The sequence below is a fragment of the Protopterus annectens genome, chromosome 11.part0 (genome assembly GCF_019279795.1).
Source record: "Protopterus annectens isolate FY-2018-M chromosome 11.part0, PAN1.0, whole genome shotgun sequence".
Taxonomy (NCBI): Eukaryota; Metazoa; Chordata; order Ceratodontiformes; family Protopteridae; genus Protopterus; species Protopterus annectens.
This window is the reverse complement of record NC_056745.1, coordinates 1,322,410,769-1,322,438,032: the sequence shown is the minus strand read 5'-3', so window position 1 is coordinate 1,322,438,032 and position 27,264 is coordinate 1,322,410,769.

Here is a 27,264-nt window from a genome sequence, read left to right as displayed (position 1 = left end):
CAATTGGCCGGATTGTGCAAAAATGTCTAGCCTGTACCGCTTTAATATAGGTCTGTGCATCATCCTTCTTGTATTTCTCTGGTAAATAACTGTGATGATCCGATTATATCTGTCAGTAGGTAATGACACAATACAGTACAGTGTCAAACATTACATATGTCAGAAATGTCTGTTAAAGCAAACCCTGTCACTCAAGCAACTCATACATTGATAAGAGCAATAATTACAGTATCCCCCATGTTTGGCCCATTGTTTCCCCGTACTGGCAGCCTATCTCCAGATATCTTGCACAAACAGGTTGCAAGGTATGGCTGTAGCACACAACACCCCGGACTGGAGTACAACTATCCCTGGAATGGATTCCCACACTTACTATAGAAGGTAATACTGAGCATGCTCCTACATGTAGAGAAGTGAAGCCCATGTCTGAAACCACATCAGTTTATATATCTCTGTATTGTGCAAATGTCTTTGCATACACACAGCTATGTAAACCTAACTGTCTCCACAAACACACATCAGACAGGATCACCCACAGCCAGCTGTAGGTGGCACATATGTGGTATATCTGCATCTGTTGTGTGTGATTTACACACACATATATATGGACAACATATTACAATATGTCAAGCATACACACATATAGACATGGGGAAGAGAGGAACAGACAGTGAGACACAGAGGGAGACACACACACACAGAGTGAGTCATACACAGGGATACCCTGAAGAGTGATGTCCTGCTGCAGACAGTTGCATACCAGTTGTAAACACTGGCATGTGCCAGCATGAAGATGAGATTCATTGTCTGATCGTACTGAGGTGGGGGTTGAAATATCACATTACCTACCTTTGTGTGTGTGTGTGAGTGTGTGTGTGTGTGTGTGTGTGTGTGTGTGTGTGTGTGTGTGTGTGTGTGTGTGTGTGTGTGTGTGTGTGTGTGTGAATAAGTGTTTTAGTCAATTCACACCCAATACACCTCCCATTGCCCTACTTCACAATATCTGTTGGACTGTGCTCTGCCCTATAAGCTCTGTGGTGTGTATGATAACTGCATAACACTATAGCACAAATAACTGTTTAGGTAAGAATTATAATCTCAGTCATAGCAAATGTGAAAGTGTGTGTGTCTGTACCTGTAGGTTAAAGGTTTTGAGCCCATTCATACTCAGTACACTTCCCATTGTCCGACTTTATCAGTTCTGCTGATGTCAGTCACTTTAGAAGTACCTTTGGGCAGCCTTCAGCTCTGTAAACTCTGTGAGCTCTGTGGCACATGCAATAACCGTGTAACACTATAGTACAAATAAGTAATTAGGTAGGGATTCTAATCTCAGTCCTGGCAAATATAAAAGTGTGTGTCTGTGTGTGTGTGTGTGTGTGTGTGTGTGTGTGTGTGTGTGTGTGTGTGTGTGTGTGTGTGTGTGTGTGTGTGTGTGTAGGTTAAAGATTGGGCACTTTCCATTGCCCTACTTTAGCAGTCCTGCTGATGTCAGAAACCTTAGAAGTACCTTTGGGCAGCCTTCAGCCCCATAAGCTCTGTGGTAGGTGCGATAACTGCTTAACACTATAATACAAACAACTAGTTAAGTAGGAGTTCTGAGCTCAGTCCTGGCAAATGTAAAAGCATGTGTGTTTGTAGGTTAAAGAGTTTGAGCCCGTTCACACCCAGTACACTTCCCATTACCCTACTTTAGCAGTCCTGCTGATGGCAGTCACTTAGAAGCACCTTTGGGCAGCCCTCAGCCCTATAAGCTCTGTGGCACATGCAATAATTGTGTAACACTGTAGTATAAATAACTAGCTAGGCAGGGGTTCTAATCTCTGTTTTAGCAGATGTGTGGGTGTAAGTGGTATATGTGTAGGTTAAAGTATTTTGTGGCCTCTCTCAACCAGTACATCACCCATTGCCATGCTTTACAAGAGCCGGTGATGTTCCTCACCTTAGAAGTAGTGGTAATTAGATAGGTAGGGGTTCTATTCTGAATCCTGGCAAATGTGTGTGTGTGTGTGTGTGTGTGTGTGTGTGTGTGTGTGTGTGTGTGTGTGTGTGTGTGTGTGTGTGTGTGTGTGTGTGTGTGCGTGTGTGCGTGTGTGTGTGTGTGTGTGTGTGTGTGTGTGTGTGTGTGTGTGTGTGTGTGTGAACCATATCCATTGGGGGGTTGCAATTATTTGCTATCACCCACAAAGTACACATACCAATGTCAACTTTACAGAGACCACTGTTGTCATCCACTGTAGAGGTAGCTGTAGACACTCTGCAGCCCTATAAGCTCTGTGCCACATGCAATAATTATGTAACAGTATGGTATAAATAAGATAGGTGGTCCTTCTAATCAGTGGATATCAATGACAAACACACTCAACTAGGCATCAACCCATATATAACTAGATAACTTGCAAACTGGCTCACATATAGAACCCACAGTGTGAATGCAGTGGACTCCATGTCAGAATGTTGACCAGACATGAGTGGAGTCCCACAGGGTTTGGTCCTGTGTCCCCTCATATTTGGGATCCATACCTCTGAAGTCTAGTCCAACACAAAGGGACTCTAGCTGACAATGTTCGCAGATGACTGCAAGGTGGGTGCTATTATTACCTCCCCACGTGATGTTGACATTCTACACAAAGGCCTCACTGAGACCTATGACTGGTGTCAGAACTCTGGACTTTAGCTCAATGCCAGAAAATGTGCCACCATCCCCTTTGGGAACAACATGGTTCCCATGAAGCAATACATTGATGGTAGTCCACTGAACACTGAAATTGTTATAACAGAACTGGGAACACAGGTTGACAGTGAGCTCTCTGTTCACCACCATAGTGCCACTTTGTTCAGAAAGTCCTTCTATGTGTCACATCTCCTGACTAAGGGTGTTGCATCTAGGAAGTGAGAGGTCATTGTCTCCCTGTATTCTCCCCTCATTAGGCCAATCAATGAGTACAATGGCCCATTTGGCATGTACCCCACTGGATACCTGCAACAACTGGAGAGGCCGCAAAAGTATCTCACAAAGAGGATCTTAGGCCTTAAACACTTGCCCTGTATGGACAGACTCCAATAACTCCAACTATTCTCTGGCTCGTATTGGCTACTTAGAGGCAATCTCTTCCTGACTTACACAGCCATGTCTGACCCAGCTGTGTCAAGAATGCTACAGCTGAAGAAACCAATCCGTCCACACCACATGTTCTAGAGACCTCAACCCAATTTCCACAATCAACAGAACTTGCTGGAGGGACCGGTTCACAACCCAGAGACTGCCCATGGTATGGAATAGACTTCACATACATGTCAAGCAGAGCACATCACTGTCCCTCTTCAAGAGAAATCTGGATGAGTGCATGAGAAATAGAAATCCCACCCCGGGGATCACTCCAGTGGCTATACTTGTTAAACACACTGGGGGACTATCGTTAGGTGGCACGATGCCAGGTTATTCCCATGGGCTAAGCCTGTAAAGGCTGCATGGTCATTCACCTAATACAAACCTATGAAGCTGTGGACCATACATGGCAGGGTGTACAGTTCACCATCTCCGGCCACGGACATGGGAACCGGTCCTGCCAGGGGTCTCACTAGCACCACCAGGCCCAAGACCAGATGCAATACTGCTTCCTGATGATAACTGCTGTCTGCTGGATCTGTATCCCTGATGGGACCAGCCAGGACCACATGTTCATGGCTAGCTACATTGTGGTGTGGACAGCACTCCCCCTTCAGTAGTGCTGTTGGTACTGCCACTACAGGAGTGTGAAGGTGTATGGCCCCATAGACTCTCAGCTGATGTTGGTGCTGATCTATGTCCATGTGGCTAATGCCAATTTCCCACCACACGCTCTAGCACAGACATGCTATGGTCAAGGATTGCCAAGGTCTCACCCCACCGTCTATTCATGACCTCAGTATTTTGACGTGTGGCCTCAACCAGGTCATGTATGTCACCATGTAAGCCAGAATGAGTTGCATCCAAGACCCTAAGTATTTGTCTGGTGTTGCATTCACCACATGCCTGTCCATCCATGACAGCTTGAAACATGCGTCTGGTGACACCTGCTCTGGCACTTGTGACAGCAGCTTGATGGGCAGCAGTCCTCCCTTGAGAACCCTTGTCCATCTGCCTGTGTGGGACCTCACCTGCACTCTGGTTATGGTTAGAGGCTACACTCACTTGCTATAGTCACCACACAAGCCTGTTCCATGCCACCACATGCCAACTGTCCATTATCTGTGGCTGATGGGGGTGGGGTATGTGTGGGCATTGTGACTGTGTGTGGTGACATTGTGGATGATTGTGGGATGCCAACTGATGGCACAGGTTCAGCCCTTGACAATACCACATGTGCTCCACTATGACCACCACCATTGTCAGAGTCTGCAGAGGCACTGACATCAGACTCTGAGTGGGAGGGACCACAACCATCATGTCCATCTGTGAGGGTAAGACAACATTTGTAAATTAATACCTGCACTGTAAGGTTTGCTGGTACACACACACACACACACACACACACACACACATACACACACACACACACACACACACACACACACACACACACACACACACACACACACACACACACACACACACACCACACACACATGGACACACACAGATACATACAGGTGGTGTGGCACAAAGGCATTACACAGACCTCATAATAGTCAACTGGGGATATTCACGACACAGTCAGACCACAACATACACACTCTGGACAGGCCCTTAACATCATGCAGTGCAGCCCTTTCCACTTAATGTTACTACTAATATAAACCTCTGGATTATGTGAGTAGTGTCAGTAGGTGATGGGCCTTCACCTAGCACACACGGCAGCCATGTACACATTGCTGTTCACCTGTATAGCACCGTGCCAACTCCTACAGAATATACCTCTCAATTGTACAGAATTTTGATGAATGTCTAGATGTGTGGCTCATATTTTTGGTCTGTTCCTCATAATTCCTGTGTTTTTCTGACACATTACTGGGATGATCTGAAGATTTGCATCACTAATTAATGACATGGTTTGAATTTCACACTTCAACATCTGCAGTACATGTATGTTAAAACAAAACAGGTTACACTAACAACCTTCTAAGCTTACAGGGGATATAATAAGTGTACAGATCCTTGTTAACATGCCAGGTTTTTCTGATATATATATATCATGTGACCACAGGTATCATGTCATGACATTTTCCACCTTTAATATGACTTATAACCTGTGCAATCCAGTTGAAGAACAAACACATCTATTAGGGGTAAGATATAGAAGGTGAAATATGTACAATAGGCTGGTTACATGAGTATGCACACCCTTAAACTAATACTTTGCTAAAGCACCTTTTGATTTAATAACAGCAGTCAGTTCTCTTGGGAAGTTGTCTATCAGCATGGCACATCTCAACTTAGCAATATTTGCACACTCCCCCTTGCAGAAGCCCTCCAACTCTGTCAGATTGTGAAGACATCTCTTGTGCACAGCCCTCTTCAGGGCACTCCACAGATTTTCTTTTGGATGTAGGTGTGGACTGTAGCTAGACCATCCCAAAACATTGATTGTCTTCTGGTGAAGCCATTTTCTTATGATTGGATCTTTGGTTTGGGTCATTGTCATGCAGAAATGTGTAATTCCTTCTCATCTACAGCTTTCTATCAAACACATGAAGATTTTGGGCCAAAAGGGACTGGAATTTGGAACTGTTCATAATCCCCTCCTTGGATAAAGGCCCATTTCCAGCTTATGAACAGTAACCCCAAAGCAGGACACTGCCAAAACCATGCTTCACCATGGGGGTGGTGTTTTTTTGGTGATGCACAGTGTTGTTATTGTGCCAAACAAACCTTTCGGAATATTGGCCAAAAAGTGCAACCTTGGTCTCATTACACCATAACACATTTTCCCACCTGCTTTTGGGTGACCTGATGTATTGTTCTTGAGAATTTCACCAGATGTGGATTTTGTTCTGTGTGAGGAAAGGCTTCCATCTTCCATCCCTATCCCATAGGCCAGATAAGTGGAGAATATGGGAGCTTGTTGTCACATGTAGTACACAACCAGTACTTGCCAGAGTTTCCTGCAACTCCTTTAGGGTTGCTATAGGTCTCCTGGCAGAACTTCCTGACCAGTTAGGATCTTGTCTTTTCAACACATTTGGAGGGATGTTCACTGCTTTGCAATGTTAATGTTGCCCCATGTTTTCACCACCTTTTGATGACTGTCTGCACTATGTCCCATGGTATATGCAATGCTGTGGAAATGTTTTTGTACCCTTCTCCAGGATGATATCTTTCAAAAGTGAGATCCCTTTCCTGCTTCTTGAGCTCTATGTAAACCATGGCTGTTGCTGTATTAGGCAGCTGCATAAATGTCAGAAAAATCCTGGTAGGACAGCTGAGTCTTATTTGCTGTCAATCAAAGAGTCTCTGTAATTAATGGCAGGTGTGTACCCAAGAAGACATAATGCTGTAATTATAACGAAAGCTGCTTCAACACAGTATTTGCTTCAGTGTGTGCACACTTATGCATCTACCTTCTTGTATGTTTTTCATTTGTTATAATTGTTCCCTTAACAGATTTGTTTCTTTTATAATTGAATTGTACAGGTTATAGGTCACATGAAAGGTTGGAAGAATTTGGCAATGTTTTATTGTGCTCTCATTTTTGTATATCACAAGTACCTGGCATTTTAACAGGTATGTGTACACCATTTATATGCACTGTATAACATTAATTTATAAAATATGTCCCTAGTTTTGGGCCTATGTCCCCCCATTTTGTCAGTCTTTTTCCAGATTCCTTGCAACGACAGGTAGTGATGTATGCTACAAATATGTTACATCTCCTGCAAATAGGCCCATGTGATGACCACTGTGATGCAATGCAGTTAACCCCACCACAAGTGAACATGCATATATCGCAATATGACTGAGAGTAACAGTTGTGCGCATGGTAAAATGCATGACTTTAACATGCCTGGGGTACTGGTTAGCCACAACAGGACAGTCCCATACTCACTGGCTTCAGGCTGCTGTCCCACATCCAGACCACAGGTACCTATGTAGTAGTGGGGGAGAGGTATTGTCAGCAGACTCATATTTAGCATTGGTACAAGATGAATGCTACTTTTCTGCACATGCACAGTACAAGCTCTGATAGTACAGTACACATTTTGCTGTCCTTTACCTTGGATGTGCATTTGTGTGCATTACTAAACCCAACCCACAAATGCAGTTTGACCTCACATATGCATCTAGATACTCTACAGAAGCCAGTACGACTGCTACATGATTCAATTGATGTGCACTGTGGCCTTACCTGGACACTCATTGCCTGTTGGCTGGGTGCCACCCACCTCCATAACTAGTGTTTCTTGTGTTGGCTGGTGTGTGAGGGCTACCCCAAGGTTGGCAAGGAGCTCCTCTGTTGCCATAAGTAGGGCCTGTGTGGCAGGACTCCCACCTGTAGCATTACAGTCCCTGGCCACGGCAACAGCCCTTTGCTGGGCATGATGCATCAGGTCAGTTACATGATGCCTGATATGATCTTATGTGTGGCCATGGTGGCCGATATTGTTCACCCTGTGGACAAGCTCATCCCAAAGGGCAGTCCGCAGCCGCAGATCCTGTTGGCTACAGCCAAACAGCACCCTGTGGTGCTGGATGATAAGGTTAATAATAGCCTCATTTTAAGCTGCAGAATACTGAGGCTGATGTACACATGGCATGTCACCTGGAAGACATAAACAGGGAAACACATTACAGGACCTCATACATTGATGAACATCCTTTACAGAACTAAACATCAGCATTGTTTATCATTAGCCAAAACATACAACCACATCATATCCCTGTCATCTATCATCACAGTATGAGCTTGCATTGCCCTTCTAGTCCTGATGCATCATGTTTCCCCCAATGAGAGCCAGTAAATCTCATAATCCACCATTAGGGGGATGACAATGGCCATCTTCCTTGCAGAGGGGATGTCAATGATGCTCAGGCTTTGCTTGAGTACAGTGTGTAATGGAGCTGGTAGCATATGCCTGAATTCATGTAGGCTGCAGACAGGGATGTTATCAGGTCCCATGGAGACTTATTTTGTTGCCTTTGAGTAGGCATTATGTACCTACTTCCTGATGATGAGGAGAGGGGTGCGAGTGCTGTGCATATCCACCTATACTGATGGTGGGACAGGGTGGGGATGTTTTCCATTAACCTGTCTGCAGCGGGATGGCTATAGCTATGCTGTGTGTGTATGTGGTGTGATTGACCACCAGTACAGGGACTGAGATGGCAGACATATGTGAAGACAGCCTTGTGATGGGTCTTTGTGGATGTGTCCAATTTGTACTCATAGTTAGCCTTACAGTGACACACCTGTGACCTTATATGCTTGTTCAGACAAAGGTTGATCTGCTTCCAAGTTGGTGCCTGCATCTAATTGTCCTTGTACAGCCAATATTGCAACCAATTATGTGGTTTGTGTGTTGCTGCTGTCCACCAAAGGGGATTACTCTACCTTGGTGGAGGCAGGTTCTACAAGCCAGGTATTGCTGAGTCCATACACCTATGTAGGTGCTTATATAGCTGTTTGTAGTAGGCATGGACACAAGATCATGACACAGTTGAACACCACTCCAATTTCAACCAGATAATCATGCTTATTCTAGTACCCATGTCTGTGTCAAGGCAATGCAACAATCCGTAGCTGTGGAAATCTATGTCTGTTGGATGCACTGAAACTAAGATTACACACGTACAGCATGTATAGCTTATTTACCTGACCTTTTGTATCTCATGTCTGCTGTTTTGAGGCTTCCAGTTACACCTACTCATACATACATGTGCACAGGTAATACCTGATATACATTTCTGTTATATGTCAGTATGGCACACTGTATTTACACTCTTCCTGCTTAGTCATACCTCTCAACCTGTTATAGCAGGACATCTTGAGGACGGCAATTTTGCTTACTCCTTCTTACCTCTGCTTACACCCATGATAATTCCTTTAGAAGAAAAGAAAAAGGGATTATAGGAAAGTGGTGAGAAAAGGGCATGCAGAGGGAAAAACAATATGAAAGGCAGCTAGGGATGTGCAGGATGGGTGTAGTGAAGGCCCATAGCTGTCCATTTGTAATACAGCAACAGCTGTGCATTTTATATGGGATTTGGAGGTGAATTTGGACACTCAAACTGAGAGAGAGAGGAGTGAGGACAGCAGAAATGTGCTCTCAAGCCAATTGGACTGGATTACGTTTCCAGTGGACACCTCTGTGAAATGAACAGCTATGTATGGGGTGAAGATTGTTTTTGGGACAGCTGCCCTTTTTCCTTTATTAAGGTGAAAGTGGGATGTTGGGGAAGGATTGGAGGTACATCTGGGGAGGTAGGTTGGGCAGGGAAACAGACAAGACAGATAGGACAGCAGACAGGGGAGATATATGACACATGGGGTAAACTCCTTGGACAGGGAGGGTGTTGGGAATCAGAGACCCATGAACCCCCATATGGGTACAGTGGGACTGACATCCCCACCTTCAGTCGGTCATGACTGCACCTTCACAGCCCCAAAGTTACACCAGGTGGCCCTCCTTCTTGTGCAGCTGGCAACCCAACTCAGAGCAGATGACACTGTGCACCATACCCCTGAAATGACACCAGATGACGGGCTCATCTCCATGACCACCCTCAGGTGGTGCAGGGCCTGCAGGAGATGAAGTTCCATGATGGGTCCCAGACATGCTGGGGTCCAGTGCCATGGCCAGATGGGGTGGGACAGGTGGATCTGCTGGGATCGGCCTTCTCAAATGTGCTATGATGTTGAGGTATTCCAAGATATATTGCTTAGCCATGAACAAAACATTTCAATATTAGATTTAAAGGCATGCATGGGTGTTCAATTAACCCAAAACAACAGATGTGAAACAGTTGCATAGCAAATAGAACACATGCATAACTGGAACAACAGTAAGAACTGTAACAACATGCCAGTAGCAATGTCAGCAACAAGCCACCAACAATGTTATGTGAACAAGGTATGTTAACATGCAACCAATTAATTAGATGAACAATAATGTAACATGTGTCCCAACATCAGGTTTGGTAATAGCATACCCGTAGTATATGAATAATAATTGGTGATGCAGATGAGGGGTGGGAGGCGAAGAAGAAAAGTCCATTAACAACTGCATAGGCCTCTATTATTACAACAGTACTGCTTAATATTGTAGAGGTCTACCCTCACTTTACAACTACCTATGGCCTACCTGTGACATACCCATATTTGTGAGGTGGGCCATGTAGATGTCATTCTATACAATGCTGCCCACACGGTGGCTAACTGTCAGGTTGCTATCAACCTCAGTGCACAAGTCACCTCATACCTGATTGCATGCTTAATACATTACTACTGTCATACTTAGTGTGGATGACATCTGCCACAGCAGGGGGAGTGATGGCTCTTCTGGCATTCCATTTGCAGTAATGCTTCTTGTACCAATCAGAAATTGGGTGACTGCCTCTTGGGGGATGACCACATCAGTAGGGGGATGTAAGACAGTGGGCAGCTTGCAAGCATCCATACACCTGGTCAGCCGCAGACCACTGCTATTATCATGTACCTCAGATACATATATCTCAAACAGTAGAGGCCCCCAGACAGATCCTTGAGGTACACCATTGTGGATGAATCTACTATTAGGGGTGGGGTCTGCTACTTTGACTGAATGGCTACTGTCATTGGACCAGTTAGCTACCGATCTGGTAACCTACAGGTTGGTGCCTAGCTGTGTAGCCTTATGCATCTTGTCCACCTGGGGAATAGTGTGAGAGGATAGGGCTAGGTGAAGGTAGGCATTGTTCACCATCTTCCCCACATCCCTATGGTTGTTGACCACTACAGAGAGGTCAGTCAGGTTTCACAGGTCTGATCTACCTTTTACAATACCATGGTGTGTGGACCCAGGCATTTTGATGTTGCTGATGTCCCTGTTCATAATGTCCTTGATATTGCCTCCCATGCCCTTGCAGAGCAGGCTAGGTAGGCTGATGAGCATCATATTGGCTGGGTTGGTGGATTGTTCCACCTTTGTGTATAGCAGTGACAGTGGCTGTCCTTTTTGCAGATGGGATGACACCAGTACTCAGGCTGTGGTTGACTACAGTGCAGAATGGTTCTGAGCCCATGCCTGTGTTCATGTGGGATGCAGCCAGGGATGTTATCTTGAATATGGAGACCTCTGTGTGTTGCCTTTGAGAGTGCATTACAGACATGCTTCCTGATGATGAGGGAAGGGGGAGCAGGTTCTGCACATGTGCACCAATGGGGGGACAGGAGGTGGTGTTTACACTTCACCTGTCTGCAGCCGGTTGCCTATATCTATGCCATATGTGCATGTGGTGTTACTGACCACAACTACAGAGCAGATTTGTGTGTTGCCTCTGGAATTGCAGACACATGTGTGGAAGGCCTATTCATCTGCCTTGGTGGAGGTGTCCGATTTGCACTCAAAGACAGCCTTAGAGTACATCACCTGTGCCTTTATTTGCTTGTACAGACCAAGGTGACATTGCTTCCAATGAGGCACCTGTTCCTTCTTGACCCATCCAGCACTTATTTCTACCTATTATGGTATTTGTGCATTGCTGCTGTCTACCACAGGCATTTACCCTATCTTGAGGGAGATTATGTTGCCCTGTCAGGTACTGCTGAGTCCATACAACTATGTGGGTGCCCACATAGTATTGTAGTGTGGGCTTGGACACTGCTGTTAGTTCCACCAAATGAGATGTTGATTGTACAGCTACTTCTACCTGCTCTGAAGGGATTTATAGTCATTTGTGTACAGTTCATTCTGTTTGACACTGTAAAGGGGGGGGGGCAGGGGAGATGGTGACCTGAGCAGTGATGGCTATGTGGGCATATAATATCAAGGGGGGTGGCACTGTAGGAGTGCTACAGTGGCTACTCATGTTGGTTAGGACCAGGTACATGAGATTCCCACCTGCCATAGGCATGTTAACCAGCTGCTCCACTGCATTGCCATTTGCAAAGCTGAGGAATCTATGTGCATTCATGTTCAGGTGGCATAGGTCAGGCACACTATCGTTGGGGTTTTGAAGTCACCCAGGAGCAGGGTAGATGATTGAATCCTGACAGTTTCCAGCAGGTCCCAATAGGTGTGGTGGATGTCCATAATCATGTTTGGAGGCCTGTAGCTAGCTATGATTTGAGTTGGTATTTTGTCAACTGTTAACTGCACGTGGGATGTCACCCATGTGGCATACTGTTTGGCCAGCCTGGAGGTGTGTGTGTGTGTGTGTGTGTGTGTGTGTGTGTGTGTGTGTGTGTGTGTGTGTATGCTAATGTTCAACACTCCACCTCCTGTAGCTTTGCGGTCCTCCATTTGGGGTCTGCAAGTATGATAGGATGAGTGACCTGACAAGGTTGGTGTGATCTCCACAGCTAAACAGCAGGTGTCAGTGACTGCACAAATGTCAGTATCCTACAGGACAAGGTAAGCTTGCTTTGACATGGGTGTTATGGTAAGACACCTAGCTCCTGTTAGAGCATGACATCTGCACAAAGGCACACATCAGTGGTGGGCAAAGGCCAGTAAATAGTGTATCTTTATGAATCTAGCTGAAACACACATATTTGCCAGCAAAGGCAGTGTCACATTCACAGGTGTACTCTGCAGGATATGACATCTGACAGTGAAATGTATGCTAATTTGTTATGACTGCAATCTCTGGTTGCCAGTGATGTGCCAGACAATACACAACTGTCTGAGGCATTGACCACAAATATAAGGCAGACATGTGGTCAGTCTACAACACTCTGCACAGTTGGCAGGTATGGGCTCCATATATCACATACAGTTCATCACACACATCTGCACTTGTCATGTAGTATGCACATACTCTGTGTACATCTATTATATTTGTAAGACAAGCATATGTATCAGAGTAGCAGTCACAGGTGACATATGAATAATTACAGCATCCCAGGTAGCTGGTCTACCAGTGACACACTCAGTATTGGACAACAGGGACTCCATTAATAGTCATACATAAGCTGACCTTTACTGGGGTGAGTCAGGGGTGAGAGATGTGCTCTATGTCAATGTAGGCAGGGCAAGCAGAAATGGCCAAAGGTGGTGGACATCAGCATGTGAGTCAATCAGGTCTTGTTGTAGCCTAGTGTTTAATGTCCCATTTGACATCATTGCATCCCCCCTTCTGCATTCCATTGCATGCTTACATGACTGACATACCTGTTATAGTGCTCAGAGGTTACCTCACAACAATGCAATTGGTTAGGTTTGTGTAGTCACAGTCTGTCTTTGTGTTGATGGGTACAGACCTGTGTTGCATAGGCAGCAGCTCATGATTAGGTGATGGCCTGTGTGCCAATCGGTGTCTCCCACTTGCTACTTGCATCCAGAGCAGCTGTGTTGTCTTTCCATTTGCTAATGCCACAACAACACAGTGCTATAATAAAGACCTTCGTGTGGGCCTTGCCCCTTTCCTTTTCCTGTGTGGAGGACATTATGGAGGTGTGGGGGCTACAGCTTCACAGACAGAAGGTGGGAATACATCTCAGAAGAGGACATGTGGAGACAGCCCAGCAACATGGGGAACAAAGATCCAGAATTGGGTACAGATTGTAAGTCAGTAGTGCTGTTATATACATAAAGGTTGCTAGTTTAACAGGGTTCATCTGGACATACATTTTCTGTGTGACTTGATGTTTCAGAGTGATATATCTCTGACATACCTCTCTACTGTCTTAATGTCCACAGACTGCCCAGGGGTTCACCTGTTATGTTTGGTCTGTTCAAGCAAAAAAACAGCGAGCACTGCTGTAGCTGCCAATTTCTTTATTTACTTCATCCTGGTACCTCGGCCTCACAGGTCTTCAAAGGAATAGGTCAATACAATCCCAGCAGCCCTTATATATTCCATCTTCACATCAATTAACATTTTATTTAGTTGAATAATTAATTTATTTCCTTGAATAATGATTGAAGCTTAAAGCTTAAAGATGTACCCCCCCCATACTATACACCATAAATGCATTAATATATTAATATAATAATTATTAATACTCACAGAGCGACTTAAATCTAAAAACGGCATTCTTTTTACAAACATTTTTTTCAAACACATTTTTTTCACATCCTTTTAGACATTCTATACCATTGTTACCATTTTCTACAACTGAATGTCACATATGAAAAAAGAAAAAGCATTGAACCTCCCCTGAAAATAAGTCTACTATAAATAAACCCAATTTAATAATATCAATATACTACTATTTTTTCATACATTTTATTACAATTTATTTGATTTTATTTTACTTTAATTCCATCCCCAACTTCAATCATCACACAGCCATTATTATTCTTCGTACATCTTAAATATTAAATATAAGTTCATGTATCCAAAATACTATAACTCCACCTAGCTTGTCAAACCTATTCTGTGCTGTAAACCTCACCAACTAAACTGACTACCTACATCCCCCAATCAATATCCAAATTGAGACCCCTAGGATATAAGGTGCCCAATATACTATCAATTTAGTTTCTAACTTAATAAGCCTCCACCTGAATTCATCCCCTCCCAAACTACGACCTTCAAATGGTTGTGCTAACACACTAAAGAAAAAACTATCTGTGTTGCCCCCATGGGTGCCACAAAAGTGTTGAGCCACTGGACTTTCCATCCTCCTATTTCTTACATCTCCCAAATGCTCCAAAATTCTCAGTTTCACCTTCCTTCTGGTCTATCCCGCATACAGTGCTATAATGACGGCCTTCATGTGTGCCTTGCCCCTTTTCTTTGCCTGTGTGGAGGACATTATGGAGGTGTGGAGGCTATAGCCTCACAGACAGTAGGTGGGAATACATCTCAGAAGAGGACATGTGGAGACAGCCCAGCAACATGGGGAACAAAGATCCAGAACTGGGAACAGATTGTAAGTCAGTAGTGCTGTTATACACATAGAGGTTGCTAGTTTAACAGGGTTCATCTGGACATGCATTTTTTGTGTGACGTGACGTCTCAGAGCGATATATCTCTGGCATACCTCTCCACTGTCCTGATGTCCACAGACTGCCCAGGGGTTCATCTGTTATGTTTGGTGTGTTCAAGCAACAAAACACTGAGCACTGCTGTAGCTGCCAGTTTCTTTATTTACTTCATCCTGGTATCTAGGCCTCACAGGCCTTCAAAGGAATAACTCAATACAGTCCCAGCAGGCCTTATATATTCCATCTTCACATCAATTAACATTTTATTTAATTGAATAATTAATTTATTTCCTTGAATAATGATTGAAGCTTAAAGCTTAAAGATGTACCCCCAATACTATACACCATAAATACATTAATATATTAATATAATAATAATTAATACTCACAGAGCGACTTAAATCTAAAAATGACATTCTTTTTACACACATTTTTTTTCAAACAAATTTTTTCACATCCATTTAGACATCCTATACCATTGTTACCATTTTATACAACTGAATGTCACACAAGAAAAAAGAAAAAACATTGAACCTCCCCTGAAAACATTCTACTATAAATAAACTCATTTTAATAATATCAATATACTACTGTTTTTCATATATTTTATTACAATTTATTTGATTTTATTTTACTTTAATTCCACCCCCAACTTTAATCATCACACATCCATTATTATTCCTCTTACATCTTAAATATTACATATAAGTTCATGTATCCAAAATACTATCACTCCACCTAGCTTGTCAAACCTATACTGTGCTGTAAACCTCACCAACTAAATTGACTACCTACGTCCCCCAATCAATATCCAAATTGAGACCCCTAGGATATAAAGTGCCCAAATATACTATTAATTTAGTTTCTAACTTAATAAGCCTCCGCCTGAATTCATCCCCTCCCAAACTACGACTTTCAAAGGGTTGTGCTAACACACTAAAGAAGAAACTATCTGTGTTGCCCCATGGATGCCGCAAAAGTGTTGAGCCACTGGACTTTCCATCCTCCTTTTTCTTACATCTCCCAAATGCTCCAAAATTCTCAATTTCACCTTCCTTCTGGTCTGTCCCACATACCACGCACACAGTGGGCAGCCACATCCAGTGATGTAGACCACACTACATGAATCACATCTAAATTCATTCTTTATCAAAAACTTCTTCCCATTTATTGTCCATCCATCAACATTTTCCATTTTGTCACACATTTTGCATGCACCACATAGGAATGCACCTTTCCTAATTACTACATCACCCTTGGCCCTTGGTCTCAACAACTCTTTTAAGTTATTGAACCTAACATAAGAAAAAATTACTCTATCCGGAAAAAAACGTCCCTACTATTTCATCCCTACAAACCACAGGCCAAACGTCATTAACTTTAATACTTCAGAAAGGGGAGAACATTTAGTCACAAAAACCAGGGGCTGAATACCATCCTTCCCCACTTCATTTTTCCTCATAAACTTCTCATGTCCAGTAGAACAACTATATTTCCTTTTGTGACTTCCTTTCTAACTTCTTTAATGCCTCACCTATTGCCCTTCTTTGTATCCTTGTTTTAATAATGTTTTCTTAACCATATGAAATTCTCTCTCCAACACCCTTTCATCAGATGTATTGGTCATAATTCTCCTAAACTCACCATATGGAAGGGATTTAATTAAATGACCAGGATGTGCACTGCCAGCTTTCAAAAAAATATCTGTTGCCATCTCTTTATGAAATGCTCTGTACTATAGACTACCCCTTTCATTTACATAAAATTCTACATCCAAAAATTGCATTTTATCCCTACTAGATCTATAAGTAAATTCCAAACCATATGTGTTCCGACCAAGTAGCCTCATGAAATCAGCAAATTCACTAATTTCCCGCTTGCACACAAAAATCAAATAATCTATGAACTGTCTAAACATAACCACTCTGTTTTTAAAAACACCTGTAGTATATACAAACATATTTTCAAAATGTGCCTTAAACAAAACCACATATGATGGGTAAAATGCTGCCCCCATTGCTGTCCCTTCCAATTGCAGATAATAATCACCATCAAAAACAAAATAATTATGCATTAAAGCAAACTCTAATAACTGAGAGATGTAAGTGGCTTTCGGTCCTTCAACCATCATTTTAACCACTGCTTCCAAACCCATTCTAATGTTAATGTTTGTGTACAAAGACTTAACATCCACACAGGCAAGATAAAGGTTCGGGTCCCACTGTATCTTTTTTATACTTTCCAACACATGAGAAGTATTCCTAATATATGATTTTACTCTGGGGAGATACACTTTTAACTGGGAGTCCAAAAAGATGCCTAGGTTTTGTAAAGAAGAACCCACCCCCAAAACTATAGGTCTACCAGGGGGTTTAGTCATTGATTTATGGATTTTAGGAATGACAAAGAACCTGGCATCTTTAGGGTATTTCAAATATAACTTTTTAACATCCCCACGACCAAAAATTTCCAGTCTTTCCCCTCTTTCCAATAACTCTAATAAACTCTCATTGAATTATTTTATTGGATTAAATTGCAACTTCTTATACACCTTGCTATCCAACAACAAATCCAAGGCCATGTTATTATACTCATTCTTGCCTAGAATCACCCAATTCCCACCCTTAGCTGCCTGTGTGAAGACATATTGGTCGGTAACTGAACGCAACTGTTTAAGAGAAAACCAATGTTCTCTACTCAAATTCCATAACTTAGAGCCTGACACATATTTATGATATGCATGTTCTATTTGTTTAGACAGTGCACATTCAAAGACATTTATAGCATTCAATTTTTTTGGAGATACGAAATAACTAGTATAGGGCAATTTAGGTATGCTCAATTTTCTATACCCAGTTGAAAAACAAACATCACTAGCACAATCTGTGTCAAGCACATCTTCCACAAAGTCATTTTCAGAGTCCCAAAACACAAATGGATTTTCATGAAGAGAAACGTCCAGCAGTGAATCTTCCATAGAGTCAAAGTTCATATCATGCAGGGTATCCACTTCTCCCCCCTGCATACAACGCTGCTCCTTGGCACCAACAAATACCCTTAAATTTAATTTCCTACAAAACGTTTTGATTTCACTAATAAAATCTACCAATGAGGGACAAAACGTTGGTACAAACTTTGTACCCTTGAGCAGCACACTTGCCGCTACATCCGTTAGCACAAAGTTGAAAAATTTACAATGTCATTTTCCAACTTCACCTCTTGCTTCATTCACTATAATGTTCCCTACATCACCATTGCTTAATGCAGACAAGCTAGGAAAAATACGGAGTTCAGATACAAAACAAAACAAGGGAGAACCAATGTCTGTCTCCTCTGCCCTCTGTGGTATCAAATTAATGTCTCAGTTGTCAGGGAAAGCACCAACCAGATGCGGAACAGAACATACCTTAACCTGTCCCACTAGACAGTTCAATTTTTTTCTCCCCTTTCCCTGGAACCTCCTTCTTCTTACTTTCGCCTGATTCTGGTCCTCTGAGCTCTCGCTATTATCCGTTGAAACTACACCATCGAACACTCTACTGACGTCCACAAAGGATACACTCTTATGCCCATTGGACGCCATCTCACCAGATGATATGGAGGTCTCGCGTGAGGATGAGCCCAAACGAATTCTGCTTCTTCTGCTGATCTGCCTGGGATGTCCCCTAGTCTCTTTATGTTACCAGGAGAAGATTACACTGCTGCTGTAATCATTGCTGTCCCTATTCAATTTTTTCTTTTTCCTGGCAATAACTTCTGACTTCACTTTGGCCACACTAGATTTTATATCATAGAGCTTGCTGAAATAGCTTATTTCTGAGGTGTCAGCCATCAATGCTTCTTGCAACTGAGTAATTGTTTTACGTGCTTTCTCTTGTGCATGAATGTTTCTCTTAATGAGAATTTATAACCAGTTTATTGTACATGCTAACGAAACAGACTTCCACTCTTCCAGGAGGTCCAATTCCTCCTCTGAAAATTCAAAAGCTGGGAGCCGATCCACTCTCAGCCCCCTGGGTGTGATATTCATGTCAACATATTTTTGTAAAAGTTTAATATCATAGTACAACAACACCTCTTTCTTCAACAGCCTTTCCAGCTGCTCATACCTTTCATCAGTCCAGTTATCCATCCCCATAGAACAAGGATTGTTATCCACTATTTTATTGTCTCTCTCCTTCCACATCTCTGTACATCTAAGCTTGTCCATCTCAGCTTGGGTTCTGAAAACACCCGGAATAGCAAACGCTCCATCCAATGACATGGTACAAGAAACACACCACAAATGCCCCAAAAGGGAGCTAGGAATTCTCCTCAAGCAAAAAAACACCGAGCACTGCTGTAGCTGCCAATTTTTTTATTTACTTCATCCTCGGCCTCACAGGCTTTCAAAGGAATAACTCAATACAATCCCAGCAGCCCTTATATATTCCATCTTCACATCAATTAACATTTTATTTAATTGAATAATTAATTTATTTCCTTGAATAATGATTGAAGCTTAAAGCTTAAAGATGTACCCCCAAATACTATACACCATGAATGTGTAAAAAGAATGTCATTTTTATATTTAAGTCACTCTGTGAGTATTAGTAATTATTATATTAATATATTAATGTATTTATGGTGTATAGTATTGGGGGGTACATCTTTAAGCTTTAAGCTTCAATCATTATTGAGATACAATAATGCATTTTTTGGCATATTAGCACAGTGGTCAATCCTACACCCCTCCAGTATGTTACAAACAGTTTGTATTGCAGACTGTTTTGCCAAAAAGGTGACTGTCAACATGTATAAATACATTTATAATGAGTAGTAATATATCTGTAATAAGAGCAATGTATCCCACCACCGCAGTGCCAGCAGGTGCATAGTACCTTTAATGGTACCCTTAAGTCAGGTATACCTTAAAGTAAGACAACAATAAAGAAAAGCAAACCTCGTAGTTGAGGGTTGGTCCAACACAAAACCAAAAATGCAACAAAACTAGAAATGCCAACCGACACAGCAGAATAAAATCCAAAAGTTTAATTGTTAAGCACTTTCACGGACTGTGCCACTTTATCAGACCATAAAATCAGAATAAAACAGTATAACAAACAAACAGTTATGTAATATCACCAATTAAATATTTAAAGTATAATAATCCAATAGAAAAATACAATAAATAATTCAATGAATCAATCTCCAGGCTTTCAAAGACAGTTTTAAAGGAACATTGCCATTTAGTCCTGACTCTCTATGTGCATGAAAAGCAATAGTCCATTTCGACTCTGCCTATTCCACTTTATTAATCTAATTATCTCCTCCTTTAACATCTTCATAGACTAATTGTAGAGCTAAAAAGCGAAAGGTATGCTCTTTAAAAATAGGAATATGTTATGCAAGAGCATTAGTATTGAAACAGTTCCTAATATCACCCAGGTGTTCCAGGATGTTACTTAGAGGGGCAGGTTGTTTTTCCCACACAGAAACTAAAACACTGATTACAGGCAGCTAAATAAACTAAATTAGAGGTTTTGCAGTCAGCATAAAATATTGGTTTAAATTCTCTTTTTGTAGTTGGATGAACAAAGGATTTCTCTATACCTTAAAGTAAGACAACAATAAAGAAAAGCAAACCTCGTAGTTGAGGGTTGGTCCAACACAAAACCAAAAATGCAACAAAACTAGAAGTACCAACCGACACAGCAGAATAAAATCCAAAAGTTTAATTGTTAAGCACTTTCATGGACTGTGCCACTTCATCAGACCATAAAATCAGAATAAAAACAGTATAACAAACAAACAGTTATGTAATATCACCAATTAAATATTTAAAGTATAATAATCCAATAGAAAAATACAATAAATAATTCAATGAATCAATCTCCAGGCTTTCAAAGACAGTTTTAAAGGAACATTGCAATTTAGTCCTGACTCTCTATGTGCATGAAAAGCAATAGTCCATTTCGACTCTGCCTATTCCACTTTATTAATCTAATTATCTCCTCCTTTAACATCTTCATAGACTAATTGTAGAGCTAAAAAGCGAAAGGTATGCTCTTTAAAAATAGGAATATGTTGTGCAAGAGCATTAGTATTGAAACAGTTCCTAATATCACCCAGGTGTTCCAGGATCTGTTACTTAGAGGGGCAGGCTGGTTTTCCCACACAGAAACTAAAACACTGATTACAGGCAGCTAAATAAACTAAATTAGAGGTTTTACAGTCAGCATAAAATATTGGTTTAAATTCTCTTTTTGTAGTTGGATGAACAAAGGATTTCTCTGCTGAAAATGAATTACAGGCCCTACAAGAATGACATGGATATGTACCCGGTCTATCAGATTTTAAGATGTTGCAGTTATACTTATTAGTCGTACCATAACATAACTGTCTTTTCAGAGAAAGACTATTCCTAAAAATAAAGCTGTGTTTATTCCCAGTCATATCTCTAATCTCAACATCAATCATAAGGACAGGCCAATTTTTTCTAACGATATTACATACAGCAGTAACATCACTGGAATATGTTAGTGTAACCTTAACACCATTGCAACAATTCTTAGAGCTTTTAGGAGGTTTCCTACTATGGGAAAAGTAGGGATAAGCTGCACTAGCATTAAAGGACCTATTAATTTCACTGGCAGAATATCCTCTATCAATAAAATTAATATGAAGGTTGCTAAGTGGTTGCTCAAAGGCAAAATCATTTGTATGAGGTCTAGACATCCTTAGTGACTGTCCTTTTACAATATTAGAATAGGCATGTCTGTGATGCATACTACTGCGATATAGGAATTTGTTTTTCCAACAAGGTTTCCTATACAGGGCAGTTTCTAAACCACCATCATCATTTTTAGAAAGACCAACATCAAGAACCTTAAAAAGAGGTACTGACTTCTAGATACTGCACAAAGCTAAGAAGCATATCAACAGTTTCATCCCATAGTAAACATATATCATCCACAAATCTACTATAGTACTTAATACGTGGTGTGAATCTATTGGCAAATAGTATACATTCCTCTTCCCACTTTGCCATAACCATGGCAATACCCAACTTCTGAAGAAAAAAATCTCCATCAAAATGAATGCATCATTTCCAAGTATGAGCTCTAATAATGAGCAAATAACAGTAATAGGTCCATGGGACAGAAAAAGTCTGCTAGAGTCAGCACCATCCATGTTCAGTATAATTGCGAATAATGTACAAACATCCAAGGTAGCAATATATAGGTAGAGACACTTCTCAAGTTTTCAGTGCAGTTAAAAAGAGAAGACAGAAAATATTCTGTGTCTTTTAACACCGCTGGGGCATTGTCTAGCACTGGCTTAAGTTTACTTTCAACATAAACAGACAATGGTTCAGTAAACCACCAATGACCAGATACTATATGCCGCATTGGTGGTTGAAGCAAGTTCTTATGAATTTTGGGAAGACCATGTAAAACTGGTACAACAAGTTCTTCCACCAGCAAAAATGTATACAGTTTGTAAGTGATTAGCCCAGTCATTAATAAATCATACAAATCACTTTGAACTCTATGTACACATTTATTAACCTCAGTTTTATTCATCACACAGTCTATTTCTGTATCAAACACAAGTTCTGTCATACTGTTCAAATATTGAGATCTATCCATGATGACAATAGCCCTCCTTTGTCAGCCAGTCTTATCTATATACTCTTATTATCCTTCAACTCAGACAATGCCTTCCATTCATCATATGCCATATTAAAAAAAACTTTTTGGGATGGGGACATTTAGAGTATCATACACTCCATCTCACACAGTCTTAAAACCGCTTCCGAAGAAGCACACAGAGGAGGGTTAAATCTGCTAGGCCTCTTATATAATGGAGTGGAGATACTGGTAACATAAGAGACACATCCAGTTAACAAACAGTTCAACATAATCTTTTTAGCAAATAATCTTAAATCAAGAATAATATTTAATACAGAGCATTTAGCAGGGATAAATGACAAACCTGTATTCAAACCTGATCTCCACACATCTGTAAGTTGAGTAGAGGAAATACTGTAAACTACATTTCTAGTTCCCAGTCCCAGCTGGTTCTGGATTTGGTGGATGATTTGTGGAACATGAATGCTTTCCATTTCCTTCTTCCTCTGCTTAGCAAGCATCCCCTTCTCAATATATTTGAAGCCTTCATCGAGACTAAAAGGATCGGAAAAGATACCTGAGGAAAAAAGATAAAGATGTCACAGCTCCTGGTTCCTTGCAATGAGCCCCAGAAGCTACACAATTAATGGTGCATACCTCCAATTCTTTAGAACAATATCCAGTCTCTATTGTGTTAGTGGCAGATATGGTAATATCAGGAATAGTCGATACCTTTGAGGCCACTGTAGACTTGTCTAAATCAGAAATAGCTGCACAAGCATTCATACTTGAACCTTTCTGTGGCCAAACAAAAATGTTACCCAGCTTAAAGTCATTAAAGTCACATTCCAACTTTTTTTTTCTGTTGCTATAACTTACTATCATATAGAAAACATTGTTACACAAATTGTCAAGTTTCAAGTGACAAGTTTCAAAGCGATAAGTGCTCTAATGCTTCTTCAATAACTCTTCTACCTCAATGAACAGGTCATTCTCAATATGTATAAACAAACTCAATGAGTAGCCTTATATAATTAAAACTTAGTTCAAGATTCAAAGCTTGCCAGTGTCTTAAGAGATCAGGATGCACTTCATCACAGGTGGGCATCCTCAGATTTTGTAGCCCTCTTGGAACAACCTGTGATGATAGGAGGTACTGCCAGCCATGCCAAGGAGAAGTAGGGCAGTGGATATATGACTTGTGCCAGCACAGCTAGCTGAAATTTTATAAATAGTTGTATGTGATTAGTATATCAAACTTATCTGTACAGATGCTTGTGCAGAAAATGTATTCCCAAGCTGTCCTTGTGTTAAGTGTGTTAAAATGTATCAACAGTGCACCCTGCTGAAATGAAGAGAAATGTACATGTATTAAGGTATCTGAATTAAATGTATATGTTTTAACAGTGGACACTGACACAGCAAAAGTTAACCTGCTGGCTTATTTTAAGAAAAATAAGGGAAGTGTAAATGAGCTGTTAAATCATTAAAATTTACCCCATAGTGCTGAGTAGCACCAGAGATGTTGGGACTGGGACAGACCCTTTGTTCATTAGCTCAGTGAAAAAAGGGGAGGCCTCCAGGCACTGCCATAAACATTTGTATGTGTATTGCGGCCGTCTATGGTCAATTCCTGTCTCAAACTTCAAAAGGAGATATTGTGGGAACCTAGAGTCAGGTGACCAGATAAGGTCATTCTGCAAGTCATTTTGGATATTATATTTTGCAGGGAGGAATTTCAGATTATAGAGTATTCTATTTGGGAGCCTGGCTAGAAAGATTACTCACGTATTTCATCTTGCCTTGCCCAAGTAAGATATTAGGGAACAGAAAATTCTCTTAGATTCAGTCAGGAGTATAGTGAAGCTTAGTTTACAGATTGTTTTTCTTTATTTGTTTGAGCTTGTCCATCAATGTTGTTTTCAATATTTTCTGTGATTTGAACTCTATGATTTACTGTGAATATATATTCAATATTTTCATGTTCTTTTATTATTTATTATTAAATATATTTAAAACTTTTATTGTGGTTGGTCCTTAGTATCTAACCTTTGATAGTGCTTATATTTGTTTAGTGACACTGTGTGGGCCACTCCAGAAGGCCTAGCCATCTTGGTGAAATACTGCCATTTGTATTAATATTAAAATTACACAGTATAATTGGACACTCTTTGTAAGAGACTTACATAACTTGACTTGTGGCAGTGATAACTACCTTATAGTCTGGGCAAAGTTGGTAGAGCAGGTAATCTGTGCCAGCCTTTCCCAGGTATGCGTGCATGAAAATTAAATCTTAAAGAGTGTGTGTGTCAGCTACTTGGGGCAGTGACACGAAGCACTGGGTTTACAGAGAGGGTGCTGGAGGACTTGGCTTGGGAACTCAGCTGAGGACCTAACCCTACAGCTGTACCAGTGGGGGAGTCCTGTCGGGGATCTGGAGAGAGACAGATATAGAGACATCCAGACCCCAGGCTGAGTGTGTTCCCTGTGTGCTCTAAGGGAAATTGTACTTGATACAGAGAGGACTGCATCTGGAAATATAGTGTGTAAACATTTGCATTCCAAGTTCACATCCCTCTCCAGTGTCAGTGATGAGGATTCAGGTTCCTTGATTAATGGCCCAGCATAGGGATGACACATAGTGGTGCCCATCACATATTGACAGCAGTGGTGGGTGTCACACAACCCTATGGTGTAGGCAGGCATCTAGATGTCGTCACTTCCATTTTTAACCTTCTAAGTTTATAAAGTTTGTTCTCAATATCTCTCAGTTCATTCAGAAAGGTATTCATATTAAACGCAATCTCTTTCATTGCATTGACATTCATATTTTCTGATAAATTAAGCCAAAACAAAGAGTTACTGTCCACAGTCACCAACCTATTAAAACGATCTGAACATGTCATGGTATCCAGTGAGGAAGGACTGTATTCTAACTCAATAGCAATATCAATATAATAAGTTCACACATCCCAAACAGTTGTGCTAGCTCTTAGGGGCATATTGTCAATGTGATAGTTCCCTAATATAGATGACTTCCCAAATGATACAGTAATGGATTTTTTGGCATATTATACCATATGCACAGTGGTCAATCCTACACCCTTCCAGTATGTTACAGACATTTTGTATTGCAGATAATTTTGTCAAAAAAGTGACGGTCAACATGTATAAATACATTTATAATCAGTAGTAATATGTCTGTAATAACAGCAATGTATCCCACCACAGCAGTGCCTGCAGGTGCATATTACCTTTGATGGTACCCATAAGTCAGGTATATCTTAAAGTAAGACGAGCTATGTGCACACAGCGTTTAAGTATCATTTGCACCATATATAATTATTGAGGTTCATTATTATACAAGGTCTTGTAATCCCATTTACACACATCTGCATAAGTTCTCAAAATTCAACTTATTAACCAATAGCTCAATGTAACAGTGAGGTGCGCAGCACAACTGCCCGATAGGTATTGTTAAATGGGACCATCTGTAGTATGTGCCTGCAACCCTCCAATGATTTGATACTGTCGCATAAGTGCCACTTTTAAAATGTGATTTTGATACATTTAATGATTTTATCATTGCAACTATGAACTGTGGGAACTCCATGAGCAGTTTTCTAAAGGCTTTTTTCCTGACCTGCATCAATGAGATGGCCACTGCAAGGAGACTTGGGCATGTCTGTGTGTTGAACTGGAGGGAGGAGGAGACCACCCAGATGCTCACTGTATACACTGGACTTGAGCATTGTATTTAAGCATGGCCCAAGAACTTCGTTATCACCGACGTATGGAACTGGATTGTGAGGAGCACCAATGACATACAGGGATCTTCCAGAATGGTCTACAGGTTCAGCACTTCTATGATTATTTGTATTGTTGGGATGTAGAGAATCTTCACTGGATGATCACAACGGTGTGGAGACCGCCTGCAGATGGCTACAGTAATACCCACTTTAACTGTACATTCTTATGGACATCACAGATATAGCTGTGACCCATATGTCCTAAATATGCCTTTGAGTCATTAATCAACTTTTCTGTCACTTAGCTCATATGGTTAAGCAATAAGGCAAGGTGATACACAAAACTACTGTTTGGCAATTTATGCAGTACATCTTTTTTGCACATCCAACATGGTCATGTTTCACTGATGCCTATAACTTCTAGGCCATGGATGAGTATGCATTTCTGTTTTATCTGTAATACTCCAAGCCCATTGCACATAATACTTCTGTATCTGTGAATGTTAAATTATGCAGACTTGCATTATGGCTCTCTGCTTTAGAAAATGCACAGTATCATTAAATACATGTTTGCTGTATAACCAAGAATTTCAAGGTGGTCACAACAGACCTGCAAAACAGTGACCCAAAAAGAAATAGCAATAAAATAAGAATTTATTAGAAATAAATGTTAAGCACTTTTGTCCCTTCAAACTGGGACTTCAGAACGTTCTGATTGCTAAGCAAGAGGCCAGCATACATCTATTATAGATACATGTGGGATTGAATTCACACATGGGATAGCTTAAACTCTAGTTTGATACGTCTGTGTTAAAATTTTGTAACTGATTGTATGGATACTTGCTTGCTCATGT